This window comes from Medicago sativa, chromosome 1 (assembly GCF_051527215.1).
Source record: "Medicago sativa cultivar Bolivia chromosome 1, Bolivia_mono, whole genome shotgun sequence".
NCBI classification, from domain to species: domain Eukaryota; kingdom Viridiplantae; phylum Streptophyta; class Magnoliopsida; order Fabales; family Fabaceae; genus Medicago; species Medicago sativa.
Genome location: NC_140749.1, coordinates 36020794 through 36029774, shown reverse-complemented (window position 1 = coordinate 36029774; position 8981 = coordinate 36020794).

The window sequence follows — 8981 nt, the reverse complement described above, 5'->3', positions numbered from 1 at the left end:
AAGACTATTTCGCTGCCTTTGCAATTATTGTCTAGATTCACTTGTTCCAACATCAAAGCTCCGCTCTCGCTTTATGAATTGATGTTTGGGATGATGGATTAACAATTATCAAACCCTCCACTTTCGCTTCTACAGTTTGATAATTGTTAATTCATGTTAAAACGGTGAATCTAAATTAGAAATTACGGTTACATAAAATTAGGGTTAAAGCTTGGTTCGTTAGGATTATGTCATTAGACTTCCCCAACAATCCCAAGACAAAGAAGAGTCTACTCACTAACGTTCATTGTAGACATGAGGGAAGAAGGAGAAGAAGAAGAATAAAACAATAAAGTAAAAGTGAACTTTTATTCCCAGAACAAAAGATGAATGTTTATGATGGAGAGCTACTCTATTTATAGCTTTACAATTGACTTAAAATCTAAGCAACTATAAGGGCTAATCCGCAAAACTACAACAGAGTAACTTGGACCCGAAGAAAAAGCAACAAAAGAGACTTCTGGAGGGTGGCATGGCCGTGCCACATGTTGCCACGGGCCGTGCCAAGCTTCTGACTTGGTAGAGACATATTTTTGTCTCGTATCTTCGTATTTTTGCATTGTATTTGCTCCAGTCCTCTTTCTTTTGCTCCAAGACACCTTCCACCATATATTCATTCCTAAAATAATATAAAAAGCAATTTATAGTAAAATATTCAAAAAGGAAATAAAACTAAAATAAAATAAAACTAAATCTAAATAAAACGGTACTAAATAAAGCATTAAAATAGAGTAATCTATGACTCATCAAACTTCCCCACACTTGAATCTTTGCTTGTCCTCAAGCAAAAGGCAACAGACATAGCAGCGACAAAAGATTAATTATGGCAATACTATTGAAAACACATGTCTCAAAAGAAAGGTTTTGTTTCAAGTACACTAATCAAAATTTCAAACATTCCTCGTGAACCTATTCAACCCAACATCAAGTCTCAAGTGAGTGTGTGTGTGCAGTCCAACCTTTTTCTTGCTCCTGTATAAGATAGATATTATGAGGAACAGGTTCTATCCTTAATGCTAAAGTAACCGAGAAAAGTCCTTTCTTCATTTCATATAAGAGTGATGGGAATTTAAGTTAAAATTAAATTAACAATTAAGCACAAAGGGGTTGCAGGTGCTTAGGGGCTATCTATCCTCATAGGAAGTCTTCTCGGATGTAATTGTCCTTTCCCCCTAGATTCAAAATCACCCTAAGCAGTGCTGCACAATTTTATTTCATCTCCGCGTAGGAAGTCTTTTTGGATGTAATTTTCCTTTCCCCCTAGCATTGATGAATTTATTTTCCTCATTTGAGGGATTTGGAACTTAAGTTCAAATTAGGGAGTCACCACCACAATTAGGAAGTTGGGGATTGTCCTTTCCCCCACATGTTGGTGCCATTCTCCCGCCCCATTTTAATTTTAACAATTAAGAGAATATAACAATAAAGCACAATTGATTAATTTCCCACACAAACTTATACTACTTTTACTCTGAAGACTTTAAAGGGTCTAAGTTAACATTAAAGCTAGAACGTGTTCCTTAAAATACCTATTCATACATTTGCTCAAAGATTGCAACCGGGTGCTTTTCTCATTGGAGAATTTTCACAATAAAACAAGATATGGGTATAGCAAGAACACAAAAAAACACAAGAAACCACTTTCATGGTAAACTTGTTTGAAATTGGGAAAAATGTCATTTTATGGTAACTGAAGGTATAGTTTTGGTGCATAAAATAAGTGCTAAAGGCATAGAGGTGTATCAAGCTAAGATAGAGGTTATAGAGAAACTTCTCCCACGTGTTAATGTTAAAGGAGTGAGAAGTTTCTTGGGGCATGCCGGTTTCTATCGGCATTTCATAAAAGATTTTTCTAAAATATCCAAGCCCTTCTGTAATCTCTTGGTCAAAGAAAATGAGTTTAATTTTGATTCTGAATGTTTAGATGCTTTTTCTTTGATTAAAACCAAGTTGGTGACTGCACCAATAATCATTGCACCCGATTGGGATTTACCTTTTAAACTTATGTGTGATGCAAGTGATTATGCTGTTGGTGCAGTCCTAGGCCAACGCAAGAACAAATTTTTCCATGCAATTTACTATGCAAGCAAGGTTTTAAATGAAAATCAAGTTAACTATTCTACGACGGAAAAGGAATTACTTGCAGTAATCTTTGCATTGGAAAAGTTTCGTTCTATCTAATAGGCTCCAAAGTCATTGTTTTTACAGATCATGCAGCTCTGAAATATCTCTTGACTAAAGGGGATTCAAAGCCTCGGCTGTTGAGGTGGATCCTTTTGTTGCAAGAGTTTGATCTCGAGATTCGTGACAAGAAGGGAGTAGAGAACGTGGTAGCTGATCACCTCTCAAAGTTGGAAAATAATGAGGTGACAAAGAAAGAGAAGGCCAACACGGCCGAGTTCCCAGATGAAAAGTTGTTTGCTATTGGAGAAAGGCCCTGGTTTGCTGACATGGCGAACTTTAAGGCCAGTAACATAGTTCCTGATGACATGAATTATCATCAGAGGAAAAAGTTCTTCAACGATGCAAACCACTATGTGTGGGATGATCCTTATCTGTTTAAGGTAAGCACTAACGGTTTGATTAGACGTTGTGTTGCAGGTGAGGAAACTCATAGTATCATGTGGCACTGCCATAACTCAGCTTATGGGGGCCACCATAGTGGAGAAAGAACCGCTGCAAAAGTTTTGCAAAGTGGATTCTGGTGGCCCATCCTTTTCAAGGATTGCCACGACTTTGTTGCACGATGTGACAAATGCCAAATGACAGGTAACATTTCAAAGAGGAATGAGATGCCCCTCACAGGAATCATTGAAGTTGAACCATTTGATTGTTGGAGCATTGATTTTATGGGACCATTCCCTTCCTTCTAGTCTTATCTCCATATACTTGTGTGTGTTGATTTTGTCACAAAATGGGTTAAAGCGATACCTTGTGTTGCTAATGATGCCAAAAATGTTGTCAATTTCCTTCAGAAGAATATTTTCACTAGGTTTGGAACCCCTAGAGTTTTGATCAGTGATGGGGGAAGCCCTTCTGCAATAATTTTCTTGAAAATGTGCTCAAAAAGTATAACATCAAGCATAAAGTTGCAACTCCCTATCACCCACAAACTAGTGGTCAAGCAGAGGTTTCAAACTGACAGCTGAAACAGATACTAGAAAAGACAGTTGCGTAAAATAGCAAGGATTGGTCTAAGAAATTAGACGACGCACTGTGGGCATATAGGACAGCATTTAAGACTCATTTAGGTCTCTCACTGTATCAGTTAGTCTATGGGAAGGCATGTCATCTTCCAGTTGAGCTAGAACATAAAGCATACTGGGCCATTAAGGCTTTAAATTTTGATCAAGTAGCCGCTGGTAAGAAAAGACTTTTGAAACTTAATGAACTTGAAGAGATGAGGCTTAGAGCGTATGAAAATGTGCTCATCTATAAGGCCAGGACTAAAAGATACCATGACAAAAATTTAGTATCTAGGGATATTAACTCTGGGCAACTAGTTTTGTTGTACAATTCCAGGTTGAAGCTGTTTCCTGGAAAGCTCAAGTTAAAGTGGTCTGGACCGTTCTTGGTCAAAAGTGTGTCACCATATGGAGCTGTTGAATTAATGACACCTGAAGTTGACAAAAGTTTCAAAGTGAATGGAGAAAGAGTTAAGCCGTATCTAGGTGGCGACCTACCAAAAGAAAGGGTGAGGCTCATTCTAAAGGACATCTAAGGATCCTTGGCAGTCAAGCTAGTGACGGTAAAGAAGCGCTAGGTGGAAGGCAACCCACTAAATTTATTTTCAGGTAGTATTTATTTTATTGCTTTCAATATAAAAAAAATATAAAAAATTTCCAACAACAAAACACAAGCAGGCAGGACTGTTTTTCTTTCAAAGTTTCATGTGTAAGCCCTGCCAAGAAAATTGTGATATAATACTGATGTTGTGTCACAATCTTCTCCTCATCAACTCTTTCTCAAAAATCTCAAGTCCAGGAAATTTTTCATTCTGCCATTAAAATCGCGCCACGCTACTTCTCATCGTGTCAAAATTTTAAGGTCAACAAAATATGGACTTTGACTTCCAAATCGTGTCACGCCTGACTAGAACCGTGACACGATTGCATCGAATTTTTTTGTGAAACTTTCTGCCACCAAAATCGCATCACTACTATACAGATACATCAAGATTGAGGTGGTTATTTCAAAATTTGACCTTTACAAATACAATTGCGCCACGGGGAATCCCAACCGTGACGCGATTTCACCTATGCCTATATATACTCAGCCATTTTCAGGCTTCTCCACGCCAATTCATTGCTAATGCTTGTTTCTCGCCCACCAAGTATCAAGCGTATGTTAGGGGTAAGATCATCGACTACATCCCTGAGGCTATTAATTCTTTGTTGGGGTTGACACCGTCGGAAGAGTGTGAAGTGCAGAAGTTGAGGAGGGAAGTGAAGGATATGGATCAGAGCAAGTGGGATGAATTGATTGCTAAGATGTGTAGGCCAGGTTTGACATGGAAGAAGGCTAGGATGCTAACATATTCTGATTTTCTGCACATCCCAAAAGCTTGGGCATCTTTTGTTATTCAAACCCTTGAGAGCACATCATGCAATTCTGAAATTCCTCTCAAGCGGGTTTTTACTGTGGCTTCCATTCTTGATGAGAAGCCAATTGATGTTGGTACACTTATTGCCAACAACATTCATGAGTTAGTAACAGAAAAGAGGTCAGTTGTTGGTCATGGAAGCATCATCAACTGGTTATGTGAGAAGAAAAATGTGGAAGAATATGATGGTGACTTGTAAACTTCAACTGTTCAGCCTATCACAGAAACTACTATGGATGGGTTCGTCAAGAAGTATGAGGCATTCTTGAGAGAGAGAGAGAGAGAGAGAGAGAGAGAGGAGACCAGCACATGAGGCACCACCACAGCAGCAGCCGGCCCAAATGGAGCAAGGAGAGGGTAACCAGCATGGTTCTTATCCTCCAGTCCACCCTATGATTTTGGAGTACATGTTTACTTCGGCTAATTGGATGAATGAGACCTCTAATCAGATGTGGGCAAACCGTCCTAGGTTTTCCACTGAGTTTGCTACAGAGGCACATATGCATAGGAGGCCTATCACTGGCTTTTACGAGAGGTTTGACAGATCCCGCGAGCGTATGGATGCGTACTTTGCTCACCAAGAGCAATATGCTGCTTTTATGAAGAAAGAAATCACTGATGATTTCAATGCGGAGGAGAAGAGTGTTGATGATGATTTCTTTGAGGGGCTACCTGAGACCGGTGGTGATGAGGATATGGACATGGGGCTGGACCACTGAGGGTTCAGATTTACCTGCGTTAGTGTTTTCGTTGTATTTTTTTGTAGCACTTTGTTTTTGTTTCGTACTGTTTTTATGCATCTTGGATTGTCAAAAGTCCGTTGAACTTGTTATTCTCCGTTATTGTAATGAATCTGCACTTGTTTATTATTAACGAATTTGTTTGTTAATTGACTCTTTACAGTTTAGTAACAATTGTTTGATCAAAGTGATATTCCAAAAGTTCAAAAGGAGAAGTGACTTTTGATTTCAAAGGCGAAGTGTACGACAGTTAAAGATAGGTAGTCACAACTCCCATAAATATAAACACTGTAAGGTTCATGGCCAAAATTTTATTTTTCCAATTTACTTATATAGAGTGTTTCATGCTTTTACATTTCTAGAACTTGCATTGTTTCTCTATTGTCGATTGATCTTTGTCATTAGCACAATGAGGCAAAAGTGCTTGGTCTTGTGAGCCTTTTTGTTGCCTAGCCTGTTTATATTTGAATAATTATCCTTTCTTTAGCCAAATTGAGCTGGTAGGTAATATTTTTGTTCGGTGACAAACTACATTACAAGTGTCGCGTCATTTTTCGGAGATCAAGGCTATTTGATTAGCTTTTGACTCACTAATTATTTCACGACTGAACAATTAATTTTTTAAGAAAATGGGAAAAAAGTTCAAACCACCCCTTATTTTGAAAGATTAAGGGTTCGGGGGTTAGTTACATAAAGGGAAGGCATTAGCACCCTTTATGTTCGTAGTACTCTACGAGAACCTTTTGACTTTATTTAAATAATGTGCTATAACTTGCTTTGTTTAAAATAAATGGAATTAAAGTGATTGAAAGTAAGGACCTAATTTATCTACATTTTTTATGATTTGGAAGGACAAGGTCCTTTGCCTACGTACCCGTGAGGGATCAAAACCTCGTAGTTCGGGGTAGAAATTGACGTTTGATTGGTTGAGTGTTTTTTATTAGTTTTTGAAAAAGGTTTAAAAATGAAAGAGAGCCAAAGTGGCAAATGAGTATTTGTTTGTGTTTTTTAATATTAAAGAAAATAAACTCGAAATAAGTTAAATTGATTGATGTTTGATTAAGAAAAGAAAATAAAAATAAAAGAGGATCAATTGATTTAGGATCAAGGTTTATTTATGAAAAAAAAATTTTGTGTTTTGTTATTTGCATGTTTTTTGTCGTTTTGAATTTAAACTAACGGAGCATAAAAAATAAAAACGTAGGTATTTCGTGGTGACGTTGGATCACCACAAAAACCTTCAACCTAAACTAGAAACAAAATAAGGGGCATACACACACGCACGCACACATGCACCTAAAGCTATTACATAAAACCTATTGTACATTCTAGGGTCTGCAGTAAAAATAAATAAATTACATTAAAGCCTATTTTACATTCTAAAACCCATGCTATGAAATATACTATCGAAATAATGAGATGATAAAACTAAAAAATGCATGAATGATTACATTTAAGCCTAATATACAAAACTAAATTCAACGCGGTAAAGATAAATGGTATAATAAATAAATAAATGTGCAATGGGTAAATGAATGATGAATATGCTATGAAATACTAAGTGTATGATACAAGATAAAACAATGCAACAGAGTTTTAAATACGTGAAGAAAATAGAGATGAGAAGAAAAAAGATGTGAAAGGGGGGTGCATACGGCAATCAGGGAGGTGTGAAATGGAAAAAAAAGTGAATTGGGCCAAAGGGACAGCCAGCGCGACTGGGCCTGAGGGGTCAGACCGATTTGGTTTTTTTGGAGGATGAACCAGTTTAAGTAAACCGGTTCATGGGTGTACATAAATAGAGGTCAGGTGGTTTTTTTCATTTTTACATCCCTCTTTCTCTCTCTTGTCTTTCTTACTCCTAAAACTCTCTCTTCTCTCTACTATATTCTCTCGTCTTCTCCGGTGGAAGGTATGGGGTTCCGGCGGCGGTCGGCCGGCCGGTGCGGCGGCACCACCGCGCCGGAACCCTAACTTTGATTATTTTTTAGTTTTTTTTATTCGGTCTATTCTCTTCTCCTACTCCTTTATACACTTTCACCCTCAAAATTCCCAGATATAAGCCCTAAACCTCTAGATCTCAAGAAAACGAAAAGAGAAGAAACCACCTTTTATTTCTTACCGGATCCGGTTTGATTTCGCCCTAGATTGGTTGATGGTGTACGGTTTAAACATGGCATGCTTGTCTTCGGTTGTGTAAGGGACGGTTGGATTTCGGTTTGGGTGATGGGTTTGGTGATACGGTTTGAAGATCTTCACTGTTGCTTGCGACAGCGACGGCGGGATCGTCTTCGATGTTGTTCTGATTGGTGACGATTGTTGTTGGATTTGAGATTTTGTAAGCTTGCGTGTTGTTTTGTTTGAAGCTGTTACTGTTATGCTAAGTATGTTTTGTGAGATGAATGGGTGTCTTGGTGAATCGCGTTTTTGGAATTATCTTGTTGTGCATTTTTTTTGAAATGATTTTGCAGGTTAATGATTGTTGGTGAATTTCGGCTCCCCTTTGTGCGTTTCGCTACCTGGTTTTTATAGTACTAGGTTATGCTGGAAATATGAACAATGCCTTGCTTGAATTGGGGAGAAAGAAACCGATTTTGAGTAACTTGTTCCTGAGTCCGCGACACAGCTTGCATTTTCGAATTGGGATCATTTGGGATATGGACAAATTTTGGATATGGACAAAATTTACACGTTTTGGACAGTAACAAAAAAAAGTAATCAAAATAAAAATAGAAAGAGATAATGACCAAATAGAATAAGATTAAAAATAAAGATTAAAAATTAAAATAATGATTGAAAAACAAAGTTAAAAATTAATTAAAACATTTAAATAAAAGATGGAAATAAATATTAAAAATAAAAAATTAAAAAATAAAGAGAGAAGAGGGCCCGACTCGGAACCAAATAATGAGGTATTTTAAAATACCTATCTGCCGAATTTTTCATTGAAAAGTCAGAAATTGATCAGGGTCAAAGGACACATGTCGGTGTAGGAATGTAGGATCCTTAGGTCAAAAATTGGGGTATGACAACAAGCTTAGAGACTTTTAGGATTTATCCCTTATTGTTTTTCTGAGTTAGGCATTGTAGAATGTTGCTAAACATTCAGTTTGGGGTTGCTATTGGAATTTGCAACCAACTAAGTTTGGGGTGGGGGTACTAGAGAATAAAGAAAGAACATATCGTGAATAACATACCAAAAAGGTGTATTCAAAAAAATATAGAATAAAAAAAAGGGACAAAACCATTGAAAATCTGAGTAACTTCGAACTCGAGTGTCCCAATTGTTATAAAATTAATCTCTAGTACCCTTACAAGAATTGTTGTTCCAAAGGTGAATGATGGATTGAATTTGTGCTTTAATTTCCGTAGGAGTGCTAACTCAAATTTTGTGTAGCCTACTTATCCAAATATTATCCCACCTTCACCTAAGCCCCGTTATAACCCTTTAAGACCTCAAAGTGTGCATTGACATTGATTTTGATTGACGTTTACAAACTTTTCAAATGTATGGTAATATGTAGATAACATGTCGACTGTGTGTGAACCCTTTTTCATATTGTTGCGTGGAGTTGTGTATTGGTGGATGCGAACAAGTC